Consider the following 27704-nt stretch of genomic DNA (forward strand, 5'->3'; position numbering starts at 1 on the left):
ATAACAACACAGACTGCAGAATGCCCTCCAAAAGCAATGAAAAGATAATCATCGCAGAAAGCACTGCCACAGCAGAAGATGATCAGCAGCTGAACACATCTCTCTAAATTCTCATGCTCCTGCAGTGCTATGGAAATGCAATGATATCCCAAATACTGGAATTTTCTTAGATTGGAGAGAGAGGGAAAAGAAAATGGCCACACTCCGAAAGTATCTTAAAATATTTCCTGTGTTGACTAGCACAAAAAAACCAAATAGTAGCAGAGACATATACCCATGCTCCCAGAAGGGAAAGATCTCGTTAATTGGCCATCCCACTCCTCAGCCTCGGAAGCGTGCTGCCAAGCTGCTCCAGGTACCAGGGGCAAAAGGTCCAAGAGCAGCCACTTAAGCAGGTAACTTCAAATCTGGCATGGCCAACCCAGGCACTACACGACTTTCAAGATCAGGTGTTTACTGAGCAGATGACTGTTCAGATAACAAGCTGTAAACAAAATCATACACATGGATATACAGGAGAAATACTTTGGCTTCAAAGGCATTTTTCTTCAGCATGTAAACATTGCAGGAATTTCTCTCATGACTCAAATAGCATTACTCTGCACACAAAGTCAAGTCCACTCACGGCACGGTTTATTTTTGTCTGACCATTAGAAACAAAACAACAGCCTTTAACTGCTCAGAGAGACTGCAGTACAACATCCTGAGGTTCAGAGATGTTCTGCAACGAAGGGATAAGCTATTTTTGGAAATCTATTTGGTTGCTAGGGCAAATTCTTGTAATGATAGGCACCATCCACCAAGCAGAATCTGGTTTGCGAGTCAGGAGAGGAGGAAAAATTAAGATGAGAGATGACTAACCAGGGTAACGTGAGAAACCAAATGAAATGCCATGCTATACAGAAACATGGTTAGGGCTTCAATCAAGACTCAGCTGAACTCCTACGTGAAACGCGCCTGGTTGTTTTGAGCCAACGGAGCCTACATCACAGGCTTGAAAGAAATTTCAAAAGGTTGTACAAAGCATCCTGCTGCCCCCAAGGCAGGATTAACTATATCTAAACAGTACTTTATGCAGAGCATACCACTACTGAATCATAAGCATTTGTTCATACAACTCTCTCGTATCAATATTATTTGTCTCTTACACAAGGGAGTAAATGAGGCAGACCATGAAATGAAGCAGTTAGCCCTCAATTGCACACTAAGTCTCCTGCAAAATTAGGAAATCATTCCAAATGCTCAAAAACCCACAAATAACTGATGGATCAGTTTTCTAGGAGCTGTATGCATGGATATCTTCTAATTTTCAAAATTACTGGAGCCTCGGCTCACATCAACCTGTTACACATCTTACATATTTTATAAAAGACCATGACAGTTTTGCTACCCAAATTCTAAGCTTTCAGCTCAAGAAATGTCTTTTGAAAGTTAACAGGGCAAAGATGGTAAAGAAAGGACAACGGGAGGAGGGAGGGGGGTTATAAACTATTTTCCATTTTCCCCACGAACAGTGAAGAATGGAAACTTGCATGCTAATGTTCAAAAACACCAGCTTTGGATGATGCAAACTGGAAAAGGTTGTATAATTTATACCTTACTGCCATATCTTCTGGTCAGCTTTGTGCTGAACTCAACCGAGATCAGAAGAAAGCGTGCAGATCAAGTTTAGGAAACCGCCATACTCTTCTTGGTAGCCAAGTGCTTTGCATGTCAGAAGAAAGCTTCTGTAATTAAAATAGTACCTCCCTTACAACTGAGAACAGAGAATATTTAATTAGGCTTTAAACTGCTGAGGAGAGGCTTATATAATAATCTCACCTAGGCCTCACAGTCGAAGAAAAGTGCCTACCAAGACTTAGTCAAACTTAAGCATACCTCACTGGTAACAGATAGTACTCCCAACACAACCTAGCATTAAAACTGAATTAGTGTACTCTTTTCCTCCATTTTGACTTCTGAAATAAAAAGGTTCAAATCGATGAGAGATTTAAACATTGCAGAGACCACGAACTAAGTGAAATTCATTAAGCCACCAGACTTAAGGATTACTGCTGTAATCTGTAGGAGCAATGCTAAGAGCAGAATGACCACTGAGACTGAAGCCGAAACCTCTGCCACAGGCGACCAACGGACATCCAGCAGGGCAGACACCTCTGCCACAGTCCTAGGCACGTTTCACGGGCCTCTGGTCAGCAGGGGTTGCAACGCTGGAATAACCACGAACCAGGCAGCATACAAGACACCAATTTGTCCTTCTGTGCCAACAGAGCGCACCCCCAGCCCTCTGCCTTTACGAAAGAGCAGTTTTCAGATAAGGTCCATCTGACTTGTTTACCTTTGGGCTGCAGATTCCTCATGTACATGTGTGACACAGGGACCCCCTGCAAGGGTCATCCCTGCCCATAGGGTGGCACAGCCCTGGCAGAAGGTATAGACGCAGGGCTCCAAGGAACAGTCCAGCACGCCAAACCAGGCAGCAAGCCCTCCCCGTTTCTACTGAACATGCGGAGCGTCAGTGCCGCTCAGAGCTGAAGCAGCAGCCCTCCTTTTGCTCCTCCGCTCAGGAAACAAATCAACTCTTACTCAATGGAGCGTTTGGGCAAGTAAAGGTAAGGACCTAGCTGAACTATTCAGAGCTCAAACTGCAGCAGCCTTCAAACCCTTATCAACCATAACACTACCAAACACAAGGTTTTGTACTCTTCCAGCTGCCTCCCATGGCAAATGGGACTGCTTTTATGTGGGATTTCCCTAGCCAGTCACAAAAACCTGGCAATTCTCCATATCCACAGTGCGTTCTGCTGTACGAGCTCCAGCCGAGTCACCTGCACCACTTGGAGGCAAAGTACAAGCAAGAGTAAGGCGCTCCCGAGTTTCTGCAGTGATCCAAAGACGCTACTCAGGCCCTATAAGGACCATACTGTGCACGTGGGTACACACACACAGCAGTTTAAGAAACGGTATTGTTTGCTTTAGGTACTGTTAAGGAGGCTAATGCTTCTAAATAACTCAATTTTGAAAAATGGGGCTTAAATACCATTGAAACCTAAGATCATAAAGAGAAAAACACATGTGCACATGCTTCTAAGAAACCAAACAGCTTTTCAAAACAGGATTTCTCTGACATGCTCCTAAAAAAGCTTTTTTACTTAAACCATCATCAACTGAAGAGCAGGAAAAAGACTTCAACAAATTTGTCAGTAAATACCCCCATTCTATACAGGTAAAAACATTGGCACAGAAGTAATCTAATGACTTCCTAAGCTGATAAGATACCATTATAAATTACAATATACATGCACATGTGATATTTGTATATGAACATATACATGTATCACAATGTATAGCTTTCTTTAAACAACTTCAGGAGAGAGTTTGGTCATACGATGACCTACCTGTACAGAAAAGACTAAAGGGAAAGATAATCTCTAATCCAAGTGAAATCCATCGCAGTCAGGAGACCCATCCTATTGAAAAGATCAGACAGGGAATGAGGAAACCCAGCTTTTATTTCCCACAGCGTCGTTTCTTTCTGGGCAGCCCCACTACATCTCCCCAAGCCTCTGCCGCTCCTTCAGTCGTTGTCCTTACAGGCAGGCTGGCAGCTTATTTATGGAAAGGGCTCACTTTTGCTATGGGTGTGAGCGTTTACCTCCATTAAGGTCCTCATCTCCCTTCAAAGGGCCCTGCACACAGATAAGCTGGCTTCTCTTCTCTGCTTCCTGCTGAAGGGAATATGGTTTAATAAATATTGGGAGGGAATCTGCCTGTAGCTTTACTAGACTGCATAAATGGTTAAAATTTTCCTAGAGCAGCAGAAAGCTTGTCGGGAGGACACAAAATGTACAGCTGCACAAATGTAAGATTAGGGAAGGAGGATGGAAGGTACCAGGAGGTCTGAATTATTTTCAGTGAGATTCATACACAGGCTCACCCAGTCTCCTGACAAGTACTCCGATTTTAAAAGGCTCTTTAATCTGCCTTAGATCTATATAAACAAAGATCATAGAAACAATCGTATATAGCAGCCTGGGAAAACGGAATACTGGTATCATCTTTCACTTTGTAGCTTTATGTTGGAGAGGAGGGAGGAGAAGGAAAGAGGGAAGTAAAGTAACCACGCTCAGCATCACGGCTCGACGTGAACAGGCCTGTTTCTTTTGTTACTTTGGGCCATCAGGATAATTAAATCCTTTATAATAGCCACCGATCCGAGTCAGACAGCGCGTATAACTGCAAGCCAACTTCTCTAAGTTGCACAAAAGAGCTGCTACATATTGCAAAATAGCCTCTGCGCCTTGCTCGGCGCTTTCGGGACAGATTCTGGTGCTGCTACTTCAGCAACGCCGTACCACGCCGATCGGCCAGACTGACGGACAGCCTCAGCCCGCACCAGACACGGAGCCCCGCACGTGGAGGTCCGGTGCCATTTGGGGAGCAAGGTGTCTGAGGTACAGCCTGCCCTGTGCCACCCGGGGGACCCTGCGGCAGTTCAACCACAGCTCAGACGCCACACGCGTTTTTGGGAGAGCGGTGGAGTTGATGGAAAGGTCAGTGAGTTGCTGCACTTCTGTTTCCACCCCTCCTCCCCCAACTGCAGAGTTTCTAAATTAATCTGGGTCTTTAGGCTTGTCGGCTTTTATTGCTGTTTCTTAAGAAAAGCCCAGCCTTCATGCTACAAACCACAGGGCTGAAATCCCCAGACAAGTTTAGTAAGTGCTTTTTGCAATTCGCCTTTGCCCTTATTCATCCAAGTGTACTCCCTTAAGTGTCTCCTAAAAAGCTAAGATAGGAAATGCGCTTAGTTTCTTCCTTGTTTTCCCCTCCCTGCAACATTTTAATCAAAATGCGCCAGCCAGCTACATCCAGCAGTCGCAGGGCAGATGGGAACAGCACCGCTTTGTACAGATTGCACTCGACAAGTCACATCAGCGGGGTGCAGCCTGAACCAATAACCCCCCTCCCTCCCCAAATCCTGACCTCTGCTACTCAGAGGTCTCTGACTTGGGGATGCCAGAGGGCAAGAAATCCCGCTTCTGTGCAACAAGACATTGTTAAAGGGAAAATTCCTCAGGGCTTTTTTTTTTTTCCTAAATCCTTGACAAGGAGATCTGTGTGTGTATGGCCCACAGTAGAAATAATCCTATGCCTATCAAAATCAAACAGGAATTTACTGACCAGCTCTCACGTGCTGCAGGGACCAAGCCAAAGCCTAGAAACTTACACTGGCTGTCCCGTTACAAAAAAAAAAAATTTAGTAAAAACGTGGTTAACTAATAACTGGAAACTCTCTGTTAAACTAATCAGAGTGCTGTACTTGGGTAGGGGTGCGCTACAGCTTCCTAGGACGCAGTAACCAACCAAACATAACCCACCATCGGCTCCTGGCAGGTTCAGCTGCTCGGCTGCAACAGCACGCATCTGTTAGCGCTGGCAATTTAGAACTGGAAAGTACTAGGGAGGGCTGATTAATTGCTACAATATGGCATTGCCATGCCTTCATTTTACATTAGCAGCTTCGCAGTTAGCAAAAACCCAAGGGAAAACCAGAAACGGGGGGGAGGGGAAGGGAGGAGAAAGCAGCCCCTCTCAGACATGTCCAGGGCCAGGAGCACCCTCGGACGATGCTCCCTTTTCAGCAGGGCTTCAGCTTTTATCAGAAACAAACAAGGCCTCCACACTCTCAGGCTACGCAGAAAACACCATGGGTGGGAGCTGACACAGCAACGTCCTCCAGACCCCCCAGACAGCCCCAGTGCCCCTCTCCGCCACAGCGGGAGACTGGCAGGGCTGGTGCCCCGGGGGTATGCAGCACTGCAGAGGGACCACAACGGCCACAAGACGGATGGAGGCAACACCATCCATCCTCCTTCCCCACCTCCCTCCTCCTCTTCCCCCCCAAAAAGGAGGGGTGAGGCTTTCGTGGTGACTCCAAGACTGCAAACCTCTTGCTTCGCACCCTCCTCCCCGCCCAGCCCCTGGTGCCACACGTAGGGACCAGTCACCTTAAAAAGTGAAGACCACCCAAGAGCCACCTTTGCCTTACCAGAGTGCAGGAGCAGGCCCAAGCACACGCACCTGAATGGGCATGGGGGCCAGTGACAGCCATGGGGAAATCCCAAATCCTCTGTCAGAGGGCAAGCTCCCCACCAGCCCAAGGTGCAGGGACGCACTGCACGGAGATGCCGGTGTCACAGGCTTCCCGCCGAGATGCTCGGATCCGACCTGTCAGCACAGGGGCAATTTGCACCCGCTGCGGAATCAGGAAGTAGGAAATCCCACCGTGTCTTGCTCCCCGGATGGAGCAAAGCAAGATGACAGCTTTGTTGTCATCTCCCCTGCATCCCTTCCTCCCCCCTCCACATGCAGGCAGCGGGCTTATTTCCAACATGCTTTGCGATACAAACTCAGACAAACAAAAGAACAAAAACTCTCACCCCCTCCCTCCGGAGGAGAGGGGAAAATTCAGGGTTCGGTCTGCCACTCCACTGCTAACTGGCGCCACCGCTGCCAGTGCCACGTGGGCCGCTGAGCTCCGGGTAATTTCACACGCCATATGTGCGGCAATCGGGAAGCGCTGAGAACACAGGGGTGGAGGAGCAGCCACTGCCTGCAAATCAGCAGTGCTATGGGGAGAGAGAAGCAGCAAAACAATATCCACAAGCAACCTGCCACATGCAGTCTTTCCGAGGTGACATAATGCCCCTGGACATGCTCCCAGTCCAACGTGAAAGGCATGTGGACACAGGGCACACTTCGGCATCACCCACCTGCACATGCAGCACCACTGGCAGCGATAAACCCAAAAAACTGCATCCACCCCCACCACCACGCAACCCACAGGCAGGGATTTGGGGGCCAGCATGCCACACAGTGACAGGCAGGGTCAGGGCAGCAGACCCAAGAGCACAGCACACGTGGCTGGTTGCGTACCATGCACCTGGCTGAGCACAGTGGCTCTGCCCCATCCCCAGTCTACAGCTGTACTCCTGGGATCTCTGCCTCCAGCTGGGAAACCCACCAACATGTTTCCTGGATTGCCACTGACAGGGACCCACACCAGGCAGGAGAGCAGGGTGCAGGCAGAACAGCCCTCAGCAGGGGTTGGCGATGCCCACACCGGGTGCAAGAGATGAGCATCCTCTTGCCTGGGAGGAGAAACCCTCTCCTTGCAAGGAGGTCCACTGGTGGGAATACAGCGTTGCCAAGCTTCAGGCTTCAAAACCTTGAGGTCTACTTCACACCTGGGGTTTTCCAAGGTTGGGTTTTTTTGTTTTGGTTTTTTTAACAGCTGCTGGGTCCATGTGACAAATTTTAAGCAAGCGAGACTCAAATCCTCATAATTAAAGAGGCACAGAAATGGGGAGGAGGGAATGCAGGGGGGACACATGACACGACAGACACCCACACACTAAACTGTAAAAACATAAGAGGTAGAACAGCACAGAAGTTCTTGTCCCAGAAGTAGGAAAGCTTTATTTTTTTCTTGCTTGAAAACACTTCAGTCACTGAAGAAAGAAAGAAAAAAAAAAAAAAGTTTTAAAAACATGGTCTGACACATCATTTGTACTCACCTTGGCAAGATCTCTTATTTTTCAAAGGTCTAACAGCTTCTAGGTGAATACAGCAGCTCCGGAAAGAGAGAGCTGACAGTACTATCTGCAGAGAGGCACCTTGAAAGCAGAGGATCTGAGTTTTTCTCTGTGTAGTCCCATTAACAGTTTTTGGCCTTCACCGTTCCTCCAGTTGGCTTCTCCTCAGCAGAAGGGTCTGGAGATGAGTTGCGGAGCGGCTCTGGGACGAACACGAGAAACCTCTCCGGAGAGCTGGGCTCCGGCAATTGGGGATGCAGGGCTGATGCACCAAATGGCTGCACCCCGCATCAAGCCTTGCCGTCAGGTACCAGCACACTACCCTGCACAAAGAGCAAACACAGAGCTGACAAGTGCAGCCTTCAGCTACGGTGCGGCATTTTGCTTGTGTTCTATGTAACCATTTATGACTGTTATTCAATTATGAAGGAGAGCTTACCATGGAAACTGCAAGGAGGTGTTTTGTTTAAGATACAGAGCACACTTTTTAAGTAAGAGCTGTTCATCTCTAATATGCAAACATCTGAACTGCATTCAAGGCTTCACATTTAGATGCGTTTCCCAGAAGACGGCCAAGTCCTACTTGGAGGCTATGCACCGCACAGCACACTTTAAAACAAAGAATTTTTAAATTTTTCCTCCCTAAAGCTAAAAAGCCAGATGAAACGAAGGAATGGATCCGCTCCTTTATGCGGCCACTGTAGGGTTCGATGGGAAATGCCATGTTCCACTGAGGCCCCACGGGACTGTAGCGGCTTAGCAGACTGCCAGCCTACATCAGCCCCCCAAACTGCTGAGCCTCAGGGACCGGTCCCAATCCTGTACGGCCCACAGTCAGTCAGTAAGTGACCTAGTAATCCAATTAGGCAGCAACACAGGCTGTCTAAAGAAATAAAACAAAAGGAAATGGGGAAGGGAAAAGTAACAGGAAAGAAATTATGCCTAAAGCAAAGCGTATCCTCATTACTCCCCTCATCTGCAGCTGCGAGCAGGAGCTTAGCTGGGTGCCCAGTGCCTGGCAGAGGGGGAGAACAACCTACGGAAAGCACAGCTCACATCCCAGCCTAGAAACCCCCCCATCACCAAACACAAGAGCTGCTTGCTGGGTGTATGGAAGACCAGGCAGCGAAGAGACAGTCCTTTCTAGCCAGCCTGGTCGGTAAACCTTGGCATGATTTCTCCAACCTGTTCTAGCTATTTAAAGTACTTCTCTGGCTTTTGTCGTACCACGTTCAGCTATTGCCAGGTTTTCTGCATGCGTTATCCAGAAAACCACGTGGCTGCAAAGGGACAGGGGAGGGATGCCAAGATTACGCCTTCTGAACACAGCTGGGTGGCAGAGGCTGCCCCCGCGAGCGCTCCCTCGAGGTGGCCATCCCCAGCTGCACAACCCCAAAGAGTATCCTGTGCTTTTCAGAGGATGCCCCACGTCTAGCACGAACACGAACAAGCACACGGGAAACCACCCGTTCAGCTTTAGAGGTCAGACCCCCTAGGAAGAGAAGGGAAACACAATTTTGCAAAGCACTGTGAAAAACACAACAACTGCAAAAAGGGTTAAAACAAATGTTTAAACTGCCAGTGGTTTTCACACACCTAAGAAATGAGCACAGCCAAAGTTTTAAAAACACATTTTAAGCAACTTCCTAGCTGAGCACCAGCTTCCGCTGGGCCATAAGGCAATTACAACTCAAACACAGAGCAAGAGATATCAGCCCCAGATGGATTTGTTTGTGGGTGTGAAAGCTCAAAAGCTTCAAAAACTATCACATCAGCTTCCATGCTGGAGGCCCAAACAAGGGCATTATCTGGGGTTTTGGAAAACAACAAAATAAAAGGAAAAAAAAGCCTTATAAATGCCATTGCTCTGGAAAATTAGCATTTTTAATAGGAAAGTAAACATAAGGCTTGTTTTATAAGGTGATAACTATCAGCATGTCAGGGTTTTTTTTATGGTTTCTCCATTATCATAACAAAAGCATGCTGAGCATCTTGGTTGAACTGCAGGAGTTAAAAATGCATAACATCCTAACTTCTTAGAGATAATTTTTCAAACAAGAAGTGACAAGTATGCACTTCTCCTACTACTGATTTCTTTTATGAATAACTTTAACAGCACTAAGTCTGCAGAGAGATCCAGTTATTTTATCAAGATGGACCTGCAATCCAAGATTAAAGTTTGAAAACAAGATTAAGGTTAAGGAGCTGGGCATCCACCTCTGGCTTAGAAAAATCCTTCTCCTGAATATTATCATAAAGGAGTCGTTTTTGCTCTACATTCTGTGACATGACACTGCACGGCGCCATCCATCAATGAAGCGATGCCTCTTGGTAGCCATTCGCCATGCTACCAAAACCTTGGCTGAGTGTGGCCAGGCCCTGTTTTGAGACAGGGTGTCTCCTGCGTTGGTCCAGCTCCTATGCCAGGGGCTTCTCTGGACCAGAAAAGACCCGGGGGCAGCCGAATTGCCCTCCCTGGCCGAGGCCAGACATGGAGCTGCCGAAGCCCATGCCTGCCCAGCCACAGACAGGTTTTTCCACCCCAAGGGTGCCCCAGCATGGGGTACGGCCCCTGGGGGCTCCTCCATGCCCCAGCACGAGGGGTTGCCCAGCAGTAGCAAAGGCAGCACCAGCCTCCCACACAGCGGGGAGCACAGGCCCCGGCACACAGGGCGGCCCCAAAACGTGCTCCCACATGTCCCCCGCTGTGGGCAGCAGCAGGCAGGGAGGGACGAGGAGCTTGAGACCCAAGCAAGCAAATCTCGAACGCTGCGGGTTCGCCCCAGCCACCAGGCAGTGTTCATGCCGTTGGCTACACGGGTCTAGGGAGCGACCAGTTTCACAGCAAACAAAACAGTTTTCTACCCTCTCCACAGATGATTAGCAACGCAAGCCTGAAACGTCAAAAACTGACTCTTAATTACCAAAGTCAGCACTTAATGACTCCAATTACATTTCCACTGATTTCTGAAAATTGGATTCTCCACTACACTTGCTGTGTTTAAATTAGTTTCTTACCTCATTCGTGGTAATTATACTTTGACAAACCAAATTAAAATACAGTTGAGATTTCTAAAATCCTACTTAAAAATAGTGGGAATTTAAGAACAAAAAATTTCTTAAGCTTACCACCATCCACATTTTTCATCACCCTCCCTTCAGGGTGCAGGAATGCAGAAGGTTAAAAGATGAGAGATGCAAAGGACAGTATTTTGTTAAAATGCCATAGAAACAGTGCTTTAGTAGTAGGAAACAGTGTTTTAGTTCTGTAACAGTCACTCACTGTCTTATCCCCACCACCACCCCCCATCACAGAAATTAGCTTCTCCTTTTATCCTAAAAAACAACAAAAGTTACTCTTCTCAGGCTCACCATCACCAGTACCCCAGAGGACTCCAGCAATGAAAAGATTCAGATGTACATTTATCGGGAGGGAATACATTTCTCACTTACAACTAACAGCTCTCTGTATCTAACCTGCATGCTGAGACGCCAGTATCTAGACCTACCATCAAAACATGCCTACGGGATAAGCATTGCTTCTGCAGGACACAGCTACACCTATTTAGGGATGCCTACCCTTTATTAGGGAATTATTTTCAAGTTCCTGCTCATAATTAGTATTGGAAATGGAAAAGGACAAGAGAGTAGGCAGCATATTTGCAAGAAACTAAGCACCAATGGAAAGAATCCATAAAACCATAGTATTTTAAGGGAAAGCCTCTACATGTACTTACTTCATATAATACAGAGAGAGCAGTGATTTCTCCAAAGAGGATGCCCCTCCATACATCCTTCTCCCAAAAGAGGAAGGAAAAGCCATTAACAGCTCCTAATCTCTTTGCCAACCTCAAAGCTCAAACATCCGAAGCACATACCCTTACATCGCAGCAGCCTGGCAATAGCCACGGGAGCTGTCGAGTATCCACAGTGACTATGGCAAAGCCAAGGCGCCCATGCCAGCACTGCAGGCAGCATCGCAGTCCCAGCAATACAGTCACAGGGGTGTGTCTCAGCGCCTGGACAAATTAATCCTAATCCCTGCAGGACCACAGCTGTTCCGGGAGCCAGCTACCTGGCACTGCATCTCAAAGGACAGGCAGGCATTACACTGGCTGGGAGGTTAGTACGCTGAGCAACCAAGCCAGCCCCAAAGTTAGTTGATGGTAAATTAAAAAAAAAAGGTTTCAGGTTTCTGAGGGATCACAACTGCCCCAAAGGAGCAATGACAACAAGTCTGAAGCAGTTTGGACCAATGCGGCATGCCATCCTATAGCTCCTTATGGCAAAGGGGTAAGGCATCACAAAGCCCCCACCAGCTCACTACAACTAGAGGGGAAATACAAAGCAAACCACCTGCATGCGTTCAATGTGTTTAGCATTAATTCAAGAGGCAAGGGTATACAGATTTACAGGGTCACATTTTCACTTCGGTATAGGGATATAATATGCTGCTGTCACAGCTACTTCTTGCAATAATACCTTTTCATTATGTTTGTTTCTGCTATATTTTTATTCTCATCTTTCGCGGAGAGCCATTACTCAAGCAGCAAGTTGTCGGATTTTATGTTCACATATGGTTTAAAGAGGTGGCTGTTTAATGTTCCCTATATGTAAATAACTACATGCTGTTTCAGTTCCTGCTGTGCAAGTGAAGGAATGATTAGATTATAAATCTCAAATACAGAAATATGTCAAGTTGGTTTTCATCTACAAATCTATTAGAAAATGTAACACAGAGTAAGCTCTATCTTCCCGTTTACCCACAAATTCCCACTGCTTTTAATGAGCACATAAAGCAACCAGCAACTGGCAAAAATAGCCCAAAAAGCAGGACTCCAGGGGAGCAGCCAGTAGCCCGGGTGCAGCCCTCTCATAGGCATCCCTCTGCCTGGAGGGAGGCAGGCAGGGCTTTCACCACTGCCGGTGCAAAGCCAAATCAGATGTGGTGATACTGAGGGGGACCACGTACTGAGGATGCCTGGGGAGCCCCCCACGGCCCCCTCCCATGGCACAGCAGGGACCAACAGACCTGCGCCTGGGGAAAGGCCACGTGGGATAAAACAGCAACTCTTGCCACCACCCATGCCAGTGTCCCATGTGAGCAGGAGCCATGACACAGGCAGATGGCTTCACCACCAGCAAAAAGTGACCATCGGACAACACGTGCCAACAGCAGCACAGCATGGTAGGAACCAGCAGGGGCAAACACCTGCATTTTAAATGATTCTGCTTTTACTCTGTTTGTGGCATAACCCTAGTGCTGCTACTAGAAACGAACACACATTTTTCAATTTAGTTTATCATCTTTTTAATATGGCTGACAGCATTCATTTCAAATCAAAGCTCCCATGCCAAGCACATTAAAACTATTTTTATTTTTCAGAAGTGAACACCATGAGAGCCAGAAGCAACATTAACATAACCACTAACATTTCCAGCTCGTTTGGTATCAGAAACCAGCACATAGAGTAATCTTTTGAACTTTCCAAGGTGGAGAAACGCTCTTTAAGTAAATAAAGAGGAGATACATAATTCATTGTTCAGCCGGTCTCCCTTCCTTCCTGAGCCACAACAGACCGCAGGAAACACTCTTGCTCCCTGCCACCCCCAGCCCTGACGCTCCCAGGTCTTTCAGTGCAAGGGAAGAAAGACAGAAAGCTCACACCGGCTATCGAGCAAGCATCCTATAGCCACAGGTAAATAAATGGGCAGCAGACCTTTCAGTACAAGCACCCCCAAACAGCCCATGCTGCAAGCCACAAAGCACTCCCCCAACAAAAAACTGGGCCTGTACTGCAGAAGATAGAAAGCCTTAATAAGCTATGATGTACCACTGAAAGCAAGCAGGAAACATGGCAGGCGGCAGCAGCAGCAGCATCCAATTTCTCTCCAATAAAGAGGGAGTTTGTTGGGTTAAAACTCCTGTCTCATCCTAGGAGGCTAAGCACACAACTGGCTGCCGTGCACGGGCATGGGACAGTGAGCAGTGGTCGCTGCCAACTCAATCCAGCAGCAAAAGTGCCTGAGTGGATCAGTACCACCGCAAACAGGCACAAGCACTCCCCCATGCAACCACCTGCCTCGGGGTAGGTGGGCATAGAAATCAATCTCTGGTGGCAAACAAACAAGCAAAACCAGGAAAAGCCTCAGAAGACAGAAATTAAGACACTAATCAAGAAGACAGGAAGGAAGGAAAAATCTTTGACCTGTGGAAGCAGGTAGTAGATAGCCTGAAACTGGATATTAATTAAATTTATACAAATGTAGTCCAAGCTATCAAGTTTGGGCATAGCCCTTCTGTAGTTAGGAGACATTGGAGTGACTGCAAGAGCTACGGGATTCAAAAGATGCTCCAAATCAACTGTGCAGTATGAGGATGGGAGGAACCTGAAAGCTGCTCAGGTTTGCCTTCTTCCATCCCCATCCCACCCCCACACTCTCTCAGTATAGCAACGAGGAATCCTTGCGCAAATCCAGTCCCAGTAACTGATTTCTGCTGACATAAAGTTATCCTGCAGCTCTAACAACAGATGATGGATCTCGTTTCCTTCCTCTTTCCTCCAGCCTCTGTTGTGTGGCATTGCTCTGCATACTAATGATCCTTAATGACACCTAAAAGCATCTGCAAAGTCTCAAGTATGGATTTTACCACTTAGTCCAAAGCCATAAAGAGCCAACGACGGTAAAGTATGTTTAATGATCAAAACCAAGAAAGGAAAGCATTCATTAAGACATCCTCTTACTCTTGTGATTTTTCTCCTGGACCAGTGGCGACAGGTAAGGTGATGAGTAATATTAGCCTGAAAGGGATCTTTAAAAAAAATAAATATGTACTTTTTTTAAGTTGGTAGGGAATAAGCCTATTCACTGGAAGCAGGGGAAAGAAAAAAAAAAAGTCAAGGGAGTGAAGGAAAAGAGCTGCCCACTTGCCCGTGACATTGTCAGCTTCGGACAGTGATGGAAGGTTAGTCCTTAGGAATATAAATCACCTCCAGTCAGGGCTCCTAGAATTCAGCACTTCTCATGACTGCTGAAGAGGTGCTGTCAGCTGATCCTTATTTCTCAAGTTTGGGATGATGACTGGGGTGGGAGAATGCTGAAAAGAAGCGTTAACTAAACAAAGAGGCAAATAGGCAATAGCCTTTAGAAATTGATTAGACAATGAAAGTAAATGACTTGGCAAAACAACCTTGATTTCACTGCCAGAGTTATAAAAACATCTAAGGGATGGAGTGCTGTTTTAATGATTGATATTCTCACTGTATGTTCCTGCAGAAATGATAAGTACTGGGACATTTATTGGGGTAAATGAAATCACAACCGAGCCACCTCCTTTTCTACTCTGTGAAAGGAGAAAAAGCTGCCAAGGATCTCTTCATCCAGAAACCAAAGCACCACCAAGGACTTAGGAAAATGATCATGTTGCCAAAATAAGGCTCAGAAAAATATATTCATCAAGCTCATGTGGCATTTGTTGTTTCCTTGCTTGGAGGAACAGTGCATCAACATTCAGGTAGGTGACCAAAACCAGAAACCCACCTTCCCTCCACATTTCTGCTCTATAGCTAGACTCCGCATCTTCCACTCTCCCATGCAGTTCTAATTCTGTTTGTTTGGGGAGTCATATGGCCAGGGGAAGGCCCAGAGCCTTGGGGAAAAAAATATATGTAAAGCATAGATCATGCCTATGTTACTCATCCGATGGTTATTTAATGCTTTTTTTGTAATATACTGGTAAAGAAAAGAGGCTTTAGTCCAATTTCATAACACCAAAGTCTTGAATCATGATGTTCATGAGGTCAGAACTACAACTGGTATAAATTTACTTACCACCACCACAAATCCCAGCATCATAATGCTGAAATATTCCAGCCATCAGAGCAGCAATGTTGCAGACTGCCCTGCATTTTTAACCTCGACTGTACATAATTGTTAATCACTGACCCATTCTCCGGCAGCCCTCGGCAGGAGCGGGTTGCTAAGCGACCCGTTTTTGCTCCAGATACTTTTTAAAGCTAGTTTAGAAATGGCCAAAAGTCAACAAAGTGACTATTGAGACTATTGCAGACAGATCCAAGGTGGAGGTGCGAGCATAGCAAACAAGTGAGACTAACCCGCACCTCTATCAAAAGCATAATAATATTCAGTGCCACTTTGCTACATATGAAAACCCCTTAAAGAAGTCTTGCTGCAGCCCCGACATGGCTCGCACACTTCCTGACCTGCAATATTAACTGCCTCCTGCTTCTGAACGAATTCCCATGCAGTTGCTAGCACGAGAAGATAGAGATGAGGAGCTAGACCTCCATGCTCGCCCCGCCAGGGAGTCGCACCCACGTCTGGGAGGCGTAAGGGCTGCAACCCAGCATGGCTGAGAGCAGACACCCTGCCGTGCGCACCTACCAGTCCCGCAGGGGTGGTGAGCCCACACATCTGCAGCTCAAACAGAGCCCACAGGTGACATCCTCGCACTCAGCGCTCGCAGGCACCCGAAAGACCGCGCCAAAGAAGAACAGCCTTCAGAAACACACACGGAGTTTCATTAGGGAAAAACCATGCTGTTCCTTGAAAGCTAATGGGAACATAATTACTCTCCCAACCAGGAGTGCAGGGACTTTCTATAGACCAATGATTAGAAATAGTCAGGTAGAATTAATCAAGTAGAGGGTAGAAATCGTCCAGCCAGTGTTTCTGCGTCCGTGTCGCCCCGCAGCCTTCCCTTCCCAGCTCCCCCGTCAGCAGGTACACTGGCACGCATGCCCTGCCGGCACCCAACTGTGGGCCTGACGAGCAGCGCATCAAGCAGCCAAATTATTTCTGCTGCTCCCTTCAACAGGCTGAGGCTCTCGCACCCACGAGGCTGCCCCACTCCTTGGGATTTGCGGGGAGGGACCTTGTACCTCTGGGACTTCTATCCTTCTGGCAAACTAGGCTGGGTGGGACATGGATGGCACAGGGAGGACTGTGAATGCTGCCCTACCTCTGTTTTTTCCTCCCTTTTTTCTTTTTTGAAAAGACACCCTGAAAAAGAGGAACACTTACTGTGTTATATCATCTCAGAGAAACATGTCCTCATCTTGGTATTTTACTCATGTATCACCATCTCATTAACAACCACTACAGTATGTCATTTTTAGTTACAGAAACTTGATTTTTGTCCGATAGAAACCAGTGGTTAAAATGCTACAGATTTAAATAGAAGCAAGACTGAGCAACCACATTAATTGTCAAGAAGGAACTGGAAAAGTTGCAGGATTTGGGAGGAACATGCAGACAGGAAAGCTCCGAAGTTCTGCTTTTTCTGCTTTTTTTTTTTTTTTAAATATAGCCTACTAGTGTAAATTAGGCCTTTATGATCAGGTTCACAGAGCAGCTGAGCAATTCAGTAAGAGAGGCTATGGCTATATGCCAGGTTGGATACTCAAGTAGCTGAACATGTCTTGTTTTCAGAACAGGCTGCTTATCAGTTCAATACATTTTATACAAACACGCCTTTTTTTTCTCTTTAAACCTTCAAGAAAACTTTAAGAACAGCGTAGCCCAACAAGTACTGGGGTAAATACACACAAAACCTGTACAGGCTTCCAGCTTGTGCCTCTCTTGTTACCAGCAGGAATCTTCTTTTCACCAAAAGTAGCCCAGGCTACAATACCAACGTTTTAGGAGTAGCAGAGATGAGTTAAAGAACAATGTAAGCGATGCTTTGTAAAGAGGGAAAGATTTGGGCAACCAGATGATTGCCAGGGACAACACGTGTAAAAAGAGTGGAGAGGTATGAGGATCAAGAAGTCAACAGAGTAAAAGAGAGAGGGACCCTGAGCAGAGCACCCACCCAATGGAGCTGGCGGGCATTGCTCGGTGGGGCTCTGGCCAGACACACAACAGGGCAAGGGGACAGAAATGGGGCTCCCCATCACTGAGTCTTCCCCCTCACCAGCATCCCCCCTCCTGCTGGGTGGGCCAGGGCAATGGGGAGACTGATGGAGAAGTCCAATGACTTGGTCCCATCTTCACCATAGGTGAATTTTCACCCCCCTGAGCACCAGCTGAAGCCTACAGGCAGGGACATGTATATCAACCTACAACACCATGTTCACCTACATGCTCTGCAAACATCTGGCGTTTGTTTCACTTAGCCTCTGTTTTATAACGTTGTGAAAGAAATGCTATGAAATTATTAGCTTGGAAAAGAAATGATTAAGCATGAAGAAGCCATACAAAACCAGGGGGCCCCATGAGTAAATTGACCGCTTTTGTTTAGACTATTTTTTACCAGTTTGTTATAAAGGACTTAAAACCATAACCCAGCTTGCCTTCACTGCTGCTCTCGGGGTCCGAGCAAGCTGTTTACCACACTTGGTGATACTAAAACAAGTTATGCAGCATAAAGCTTTGTCACTGCCTTGTCAGTCACTCCAAGCAACATGATACCATCACCTCCAGCTGACCCCTGGAAGTTAAGTACTGTTTCATGAAAAAAATACTGAAGCTTGTTGATGGCAATCTGCCCTCCAGACAGACAGACCTTGCGCAACACCTGACCTGCATCCAAAGCCAAGGCATCACCCTGCAGGATTGCTAACTGGAGATAAATACCCACGGCACATGGGAAGGTGATGAGCCAGAAACACAAAACCAGTGACTTTGGGAAGGCTGCTGGGATTAAACAATAACGTTTCCACTGGTTCTGCAGAGGAAGAGCTAGAGACAACCCAGAGTAGGAACTTAGCCAAATAAAACTGCTAGGAGCTGGATTGCTTACTGTTCAGTTTTACAAGCAAAGCTTCCAGGAAAAGAAAACAAACCCCTTTTGGTCCTAGAGGTGCCTGGAGTACAAAACTTGGACTCAGCTCTGTACCCTGCCTGCCCCTGAGAATAAAAAGGATCAGGCGGGGAGAGCAGGACAGTGCAATACGTGTGTGCACGCAGGCATCAAACAGGGGCTGCTGCTCGGGAGCCAGAGGACAGATGGCAGAAGTGATTTTAGGCCCACTGGCCTCTCTGCAGAACGATAACAAAAGAAAAAGGGAACTGTAAAGAGCTCCAAAATGCAAAACACTTCTTGGAGGAAGAGAGCTATTTGAGTAGCACCTGATAAATGTTGCAGTTGTTAAATGATTGATGCCCGCAGGCATCAAGCAACCGGCCTCACCAACTGGCCTCACATCAAAAGCAGAGGCAACTGCTGAGATTGCTGGAAGTTTTGCCTGTACAGAGACCTGAGGACCAAGCCTAAAAGTTTCAGTGAACTCCATGATTCCTAAAGAAAGAAGAAAAAAAAAAAAGGAAAAAAAAAAAAAAGCACAAAGAGAGACAACCAGAGCTGATCTGCACAGTGCTCCACTCCATTGGACAGGAAGCAAATCCGACCATGCATAAAATATGACAATATGCATTTGGAACCAAATTCCCACTTCATCAGACCTATTAAAACCAACCATCAAGGGGAGCCTCAACCTACTTAACACAAGCAAGCACCAGGTGATTGAGTCTGCTGGGGGGCTTGGGGCAGCAGAGGCAGGCGGGAGCACCCACAAGAGAGAGTGGAAAATGAAGGAGTGCACAAGATCACTTCCATAGCGTAGCGGAGACAGAGATGCATGCTACTGCAGGTGTCTCGGGCCAGTCAAAGCCCACACTGTTGCCAGAGATGACAAGTCCTCCTTCCATCTGCACTCCACGTGCTGGACCCTGCCTTCTGCAGTCCTGGATGCTCCTGCACCCACATAACTCAGGGTGTGCAGGTGGAAGTGAACCCTTGGTGAAAATCAACCCTACCAAGAGTGGTTTCAAGCGGACTGGCTCCCTGAACACCTCACCACATGGTCACTAATATTTTCCTTGTCCTCTCCCTTGTGCCAGCCTCCCCAAGATGCCAGGGGATGGAAATCCTCCTCCTCCTCCCACCCCACATCACAGGGATGCACATGGGGCAGAACAGGGCAGAGCTGGTGCAGCCACTCCTATGCTAAATCCCTTCTGGTAAAGTGGCCTCACATTTCCAGAGAGCCATTAATCCATCACCCTTCAGCTCTAAAATTCATACAAGTTATTTTATTCATAATTAAGGTCTCTAAATGTGGAAATTAAATTACCATTTACAGTGTAAAAGGAGACGGCACAGATAGCAGCAACAGCGCTCTCCTCTGCACGAATCAGGAGGACGTGGGGGTGGGGGCTATCTGGCAGTAGCTTTAGGTCATAATACAGATTTCAGCATCTTTGAAAAGCTGCTCAGGCCCAGTCACAAGATACCTTTATGTCTGAGGTGCCAAATTAATCCCAAAACTCAGGTGCCCCTCAACTCTGCTCCCAGTAATCCCCTGGACTCTTGCATTAGGAGCACATTTGCAGGACAGCTAAAAACCCAGCATTTCTTTTATCGCTTGGCTCCTCTTCTGGAAAACAAGCTGTTTGAAGCACAAAAGAGATGCTCCTCATCATATGTGTTTAGACTCACCTTTCCATTCAGATCAGGCTGCAGCAAAAGAGAGAACATACAGGGAAACAGATGGCCCTGTGCTGAACACAAGGCATAATTCACTTGAGGGGCAGAGAGTCAGGGAGGGAGATGGGATGAGCAAGCTGCAGATCAACACCACTGTTGAATTCAGCCTTGTATTTACAGCAGAGCCCTGCCGTAAATACTGTAATGCATACTATAGCCACAAACATTTTCCCATTAATTCAGAAGGGAAAGATTCTGGAAATTTTTTTTACTTCTTGTTTCAGTGGCAGAGCAGCATCTGAATCAGTGATGGGGATGATGATGACGGTTTCAAAGGCAACTTCCTCCCATCCCCGATAGCCCACCGATGCAGTTAGTATCAGAACCCATTACGAGAGTAAAAGGATCTTTTTCCCTTATATTCAGCTATTGGTTTGCCCAACTGCAAAGGGATATTTAGGCTGAGACGATGGTAGGAAGATGGCCTGTATACAGTTACTCAAAGAGACCGGGAAACAGATGTGTCCCGAGACATTAGCATACTCAGCCAGGCAGCCAGATTGCAGAAAGGGTAATAGCCACGCTGAAATTAAGCATAGAAGAAAAGGTTAATATATGTGACCTTTCTGATTCTGTACAGCCAAAAATAACGATGCACAAACTACAGCAAAGTTTTAGGGCTGGATTTCCCTGCCCCCCCGAGCACCCTCATGTCTCCCTGAAGTCAGCGGGGGCTGAATTGATGCCTGTGCTAACAGTATGCACAACTTTTCCTTACAGAGGGAACAGGGGGAAGCTCCTCGCAGTACCCCACAGGAGCCTTTCAGGATCAGTTCTTCACTTGGCAAGACAATAACCACCAAGCCAAGTAACAGCACAGGCATGTTCTTTGCTGAAAAAGCAGGCTCTGAAAAGATCGAGAATGCGGATAGCAGGAACAAGAAGAACTGCTCCGTCTGGTCTTTCTTCCTCATGCGCCCATCTCCCTGAACCCGCTGTCTTTGTGACTCCAACCAACTGGTAAGTCCCCTTCCGCTGCTGACGCACGAACGGTGCGAAGCCTCAATTAAGGATCCATGTCTCACAGGCTGTCGTAATTCATGCCTTTAGTTCTGTAGGACCCCAGGTCAATTCCTGATGGGTAGCTGCTCCATAAACACAGTTCAGAGGCTAGCACTTCCAAAATGCCTACAGACACACATGCAGAGGTATATAATTGAGCGCCAAAAGAAATGCAACTGTTGTGGAATAGTCAGTTTTTAAAACCCGCAGCTTGTTTCTTGCAACATATCCATTAGATATAATGAAAACATAGTTACTTTTTCCATTTCAGTTCAGGCTATTCCACATTGCATCTGATGGTTTAAGTCCTGCAGAGGCCAAGGCATGTGCTTGGCTTTACATATTTATGCACAGTCTATATTTACACACCATGAGCCTAAGAGTTAAGCAGATGCCCAAATCTCAGCAGGACTGCAGTTGGTATTTCAGTGCCATACCCAAAGGAGCTTATCTCTGTATCTCCAATATGGCGTGGCTCCAGCGAGCTTGGTGACCACAGTGGAGCCGAATGAAGCTCTTGGTTTTCAGTTGGAATGAACTACGTAATTTTATACGAGAGGCATCTCCAACTCATGCCAGCATCAAGACGCTATAAAATAAGGAGACGACTGTGAAAAGTGAACAACTGAGGTGTACCTCAAAAGGTGTACCGCATATAAACATCACTGCAACACTGAAGAAAGCAAAAAGCCCCTCCAAAGGCAGCTCTATTATTACCTGTAGACATACCTCCTCTTGAAGGCCCCAAGAGTTGCAGCCACGTCCCAGGTGCCCACATTGCACAAACACAGACCCCAGCCCCTGTCTCCAGAGAGCCACCGTAGGCAAGTGCTGTCGCTGTCCCCTAGCCACGCAGGCAGATCCCCACAGCAGCAGGGCCAGGGCATGCCTCCCAAGCAGTCCTCTTGCAAGGACTGCCTTAGCTCCTTCCTTAGCCTCTTCCTCAACCAGGGACACCAAACCAGCCTGCTTGCTGGAGTATCTGCCTGCTCCCAGGAGGCAGCAGGGAAGAAAGGAGATGTTTCCACACTCCCTTGCCAACACAGCTCTTTCTGCAAAACACTGTTTTGTGAAGCCTGGTTTAAATCATACCCCACTCCTGCAAAACACATCCTCACCTCCCATTCTCGGTGCACTAACCTAACACCCTAATGGAACTACTTACAAACACAGGCACACATGGACATGCCATACAGTCCTCAGACCTGCCACGGCACAACATAAGCCTTTGAGATGTGCAAGTAGTAAGTGACACGCAGAACACCCAGATTTTTTTTGCACGTTTGTTGTTTCATTTAATACCAGATAATCCCAACCACGTGGGCTCCCATTTGCTCAGAGACTCACTGAGCTCCCTATTCAGTCTGAATGCAGCAATAGCGCTGCCATCCTAATTTCTGCCCCAAGTTTTGGGTCAGGTCCTCCAGAAGGAAGGGGGCTGCGCAGAGCCACCTGCCTTCCAACTCGGAAAGCCAAAACCCAAGACAGCCCACCATTTCCAAGCAGCACATACACAATCTGCTGGAAAAGCAGTTTCCTCCTCAGTACCACTTTTGTTAGCAACAAGACCCGAAACGGCAAAAACACCTTCTGCAAACCACCCTCACTAAACCAAGAGCACATAACACATTGTAAATACCACTCTTCAGCTGGTGAGCCTTTCCAAACCAGAACAGACAATGACCACAAAACAATTACAAAGAATAACAGTGGCAATTTCCAATTAGGTATAGTATATTAAAAAAAGCTTCAAAGAAGAAAGAGAACTTCAACAAAGACGCTACTTATTTTTACCCAGCTACAGACAGTACTTATTTAAGGGAAAACATTTTGCTGGAAAACATGTTTGTTTTAATTATATAACTCTGACTTCACATACAAACAAATCCAAGCTATGGAAAACGCCATACCTAGGCTTTTAAAATGGCAAGAGTTGAGCCAAAGAGAAGAATATGCTACAGTAATTAATGTTTCTTTGCAATCTAAAAGGTATTTACCATTTGGTTTTGCCCACAGGAAATAGACGCTGTTGCAAAGTGATATAAAACACTGTTCCAGAGTAAAATCTGCGTCATCCCTGTCCTCATTACTCCCTGGAAAAAATTTGTGCGTGCACATGAACAGAAAGAAGCGGGTAACCTCATAAAGGCAGAGACGCTGCCCCTTCTCCCCTTGCCAGGCCGAATGCTACCTCTCTCCAGGAGCACCCACTCCCTGTGGGAGTGCTGCCTGCCACCCTTCATGCCAGGGCACCCAGGGGGGTTGCTGGGGGCAGCAGCAATATTGTGGCCAGTCCAGCCCATGCCGCCTGTCACGGAGGTACCTGGGGCTGCCTTGGATGGCTTTCGGACACCCGGCATGGGTCCGCTGCCCATTCCCTCGGGGATCGGCAGCAAAGCCAACACAGCTGCTCATGGTGTGGCAGCAGGCAAGCAAAGGTCACACCAACGCATCAGGAAAAAAAAAGATTGGAAATCACTGTTAACTCCAGTGCAGAAAACTGTGTTTGGGTATAAAAACTTTTTATTTCAGCTCCTTTTCTGTATAGTTGAAGCACCCCAAATTGCCCAAGGTTATCAGCACAAACTTCAAATGTACAGAGCCATATTAAACACATCAGCACCCAGTCAGATCTCTAAAAGCAATGCCAGTGCTGGCAGAGTAAGTTGCTAACCCGACTACGAGCACCAGGATCTGAGGGAATTGGATGCAAAGGAAAAAAGAAAGATGAGATAGATATACGGCTAGTTAAGAAGAAAGCTCACCAGGCAATTAAAAAGAAAAGAAGAATATAAAACTCTTCACATCAAAAGAGAAATCATCATCCAGGCTATTCCATTCCATTAATTTTTTAGCAGTGCTACCCATTCAAGTCAAATATCAGATACTGAATTTATACTTTAGTCTTTTGAAGCAAACCTTCTTCCATAAAAAGGAGAACTGACCTGATAGCAATTCATTCGGAGTGGAAAAAGAAAGGGATTCCCTCTCATGCACAGCAAATTCAGTGGCAAAACTCTATAAATATTGCAAACTGGTTTCAGCAATACATCTGATTTGAAAGGAGCTCAGAAGCCACGGCTTAAAACAAGCCACTGAAGTCAAATACTTCTGCAGTGAAGTGTTCAGAGGTAGTGTTTGGGGGTTTTTACTTTTTTTTTTCATCCCCAGTTTGTGACACTTATATCAAAAGCTTGATCTAAAACCCATAGGGGAAAATACCAATAGAGGCCCTGTTTAAGCTGCAGAAGAAGATTTTTGGACCCCTCCATCGGGTGGCATTCCTGGCCGCAGAGCCAGGCTGCTTCCCCAGGGAAGAAGCCAAAAGCTGCTTCTGTCAGTGAGATGCTCACACAAGCCCTCCTTGCTTTAAGACTTAAGGGTTAGTACTGATCTCCTTGCTCATAGCGCAGGAATTTAATAGTTAGGACAACCTTGTCTTGAGCCCAACAAAGATTTGACATGAAGCACAGCCCAAATTCCCCCAGCATCTAAATCATTTCTAAAGGGAATTCCCACAGCCAAGGAAGGGAGAGCAATAGCAATTCCATAAAGCCACAAGAGAGATGCAAAATAGAGCAACAACAACGCATCAAAGATATGTCTTGCTATTTCTGAACAAACTACTTTTATAAAGAAAAAGGAAAAAAGCAAACTGCTGCTTAAAATATTATTTGGAGGTTATACAAGGGATGTTTAAAAAAAAAAATAAAACTATTAATTCTTTGCTAAAAGGAAACATCCTGAACGAAGGTCCTAGGAAGAAGAAGAAAAAGAAAACCAACTCGTTACACAATTGCATACCATTTACTTAAGACCGCTGTGATGAATGCACACAAGCAGTCTTCAGGCAGGGTTTCCCCTGAACTTCCGAGAGTTCAACTCTTCTGCTCTTAACACTGAATAAAATAAATAAATAGCATTGAATACTGTATGCATGAGTAACTCCTAACTTAAAATATTTATGAAAGACTATTATCATTACCCCCGATGTGGGTCATCTGCAGTGCAAAGACATTCAGATCCACAGCACAAGCAGCAAGGACTAGTAAGAACGAGCATCAGAAATGTTCTTTGCTATCTGGATCACTCATAACTGCTGGTAGGTCTCAAAGCTACCAGGCATCAAAGAAGGGTTCAAACAGTCACAACAGGTTGGTTTGACTGCAGGCTTCAGAGAGAAGTCTGCTCCCAAATGTTACCCTGTACTAAAGCATCCACGCAAGTTAGATCAGCACAATTAAAATGAGACCGAACAATCCTATTACAGCTAGGCTGGCTAGTTTCTCACACAGACATACTTAATTAGCTATTTTAAGAAAGCTCAGTAGTCTCTTTCTAAGACCAGCTTTCCAGAACCAAAGGGACCACCACCTGCATTTTCAAAAGACAGCAGGGAAAAAACCAAAAACCATTTCCTTCTGTAGAAGAGGCCCCACCGAGACCACGGGGCACACAGACTCTCCTCTGCACCAAACCCCCTTGACAGCCATGGGGCCATGCAAACCCACATCAGCTGCAGGCGAGGCAAGAGGCTGCCTTTAGTCTCCTGTGTCCTGGCTGGGGCTGGCTGCGACACCTGGAGCAGCAGCTGCATTCCAGGTACCACTAGAAGTTTCAGTCACCATGGCAGATAACGAAAGTACCCAGTGTAAGCAGCTGACTCCCTTATTCTCATTATACAGTATAATAGTGATCTTGCAGCCCCTGTCAGGGTCATTACCTAGTACCACAAGCAGTGAGACTGAACCATAGGGCAGCAGCATCTTGTGATTCTCACAACCTCGTGGTTGGACTTTGATTTATTTTATTTATTAGTGTTTTCTTTATGAGACAGGGGCTATTTTACGTGAAATGCTTAAGCACGCTGGGCCTTTGGGTCACTAGCCTGACACCACTTTAACACAAATAAATACTGAGAGTATGCCAGGTTATATTCACCTCCAAAAAAACAACTAAAGAGACTACTTGAACAAAAGTAGCAGCAGGTTTACTTTAGGGATATGGAGTGGAAGCAGGTAGTACAACCCAAGTACAAAGAGAGCTGTAAGTGGCAGCAGGACTCTTGATAACGAGACAGGGAGATTAAAAAAAGACCCAAACATCAGAACAAACCTTTGAGGAATCTGAAGGGAGAAACCCAGGGTCTGACAATCACGTCAACATCATTGCATCTTTAGCTATATAGATGGATGGATAGGTACCAGTGTTTAAATTCTCTTGAGGATTTCTACAAGTTTTATCTTACTCTGTAAAAAGAAGTTACACAAAACAACTCTACTTTGCTTTTGAATGTTTTCTCTGCAACAAAGGCTACAGGTACTTCAGTCTCCTCTGGCAATGCCACACACTTTCAGCCCCTGAAATTTAGAATGTTTTTAAATTAAATGAGAATGGGAAATTCAACATTTTCATCTTGGCTAGGAGAAACAGTACTTCAAATACAGAAAACATTGGCACGGGCTACAAAAGACAAATTGATTCAACCTCCTCAAAAGCTTAGAAGGGTAGAAATGATCTTCTTCCACCAAGCACTATGGAAGCAATTTTAAAGGAAAGCATCCACTGACAAGTGACACTGCTATATCTAACCTGAAAGACAAGATTTAAGGCTAGATTAAGTTTTGTTGGCAAGCCGGAGGAACTCCATCGATATCAACTGTCATACCCACTTACATGAAGCCAGGACTTGTTTTATGGCGCCGCACAACATGACCTCAGTTTTGAGCTTTTATTAGCTAGGAACAGTGTGTTCCACTGAAGCATTAAAGTCTACGGACTCAGCCAAATCTTCCATCTCAATATGCCACCAAGTCAAACCAGCAACAATTATCATCCCGGTCTTGAAATATGCAATAGCACATGCAAGAAATATGCTCCACTTGATCTGGGAGACAGATCAGATCCCAGCACTTCTTAATTCCTTCAGAAACGCAGTCACCTTTCATGCCTCAAAAAAAGAGGCTGTTCTAGCAGCATTTAGCTATCAGCACTTGGTAAGAGAGAAGAAAAAAATATCAATTTTCTTCAACAGGTATCTAGAGATTGGGAGGGAAGGGAACATGCACCAAGAATCCCTGGAAGGAAAGCAATTAGCAAATGGGATACAGTGTGGAGGGAAGAGAGCGCCTCCTGCGAAGACAAGACTGGAAATGGCATAGTAGTGCATTACAGCAAAAACATTCCCCCTTCAACAAACCCTGTCCTGTATGTGTTGGTGCTTTCTTCTTACAGTGTCAGCCAGTGCAACTGGCAAGCAGCAGGGTCAGGGCACCTCACAGCCTTGCCAAAGCCCAGCATGCATGGTGCTGCACCCATGCTCCAGGGACACCCCTGGGCATCCCCCACCCTTAACCCACAGGATGGGAGGGTGCGAAGCAAGTGACGTTTCTCAACACATGTTATCTTCCAATTTCACACTGGTTAAGATTCATCAGGCAAGCATTTAGTGGCCAGATACTGCTATGGATCAGAGATTCATTTACTTGCCGCAGTCATCTGCAGGGAAGAAGAAAACAACAACCCACACACACACACAATTGACTCTTCTTTCCTATATTTCTGGCATCTTCCTATTTTGTATGGCTTGTGACACC

The 27704-nt window shown here is 46.3% G+C and overlaps 1 protein-coding gene across 2 annotated transcripts in view; it reads right to left on the reverse strand.

The window, feature by feature from the left end:
- The window catches only part of TIAM1 (TIAM Rac1 associated GEF 1), a 189059-nt gene that overhangs the window by 144329 nt on the left and 17026 nt on the right, over nt 1-27704 (reverse strand). The window contains exon 1 of one of the 2 annotated variants that reach the window (XM_076352812.1): nt 7578-7632. The exons of the other annotated variant lie outside the window; for it this stretch is intronic. The gene's annotated coding sequence lies outside the window, so the exon portion shown is untranslated. Of the gene's footprint in view, nt 1-7577; nt 7633-27704 lie in introns of those variants that run through there. 2 annotated transcript variants of the gene reach the window in all.

Source organism: Aptenodytes patagonicus, chromosome 1 (assembly GCF_965638725.1).
Source record: "Aptenodytes patagonicus chromosome 1, bAptPat1.pri.cur, whole genome shotgun sequence".
Lineage (NCBI taxonomy): Eukaryota > Metazoa > Chordata > Aves > Sphenisciformes > Spheniscidae > Aptenodytes > Aptenodytes patagonicus.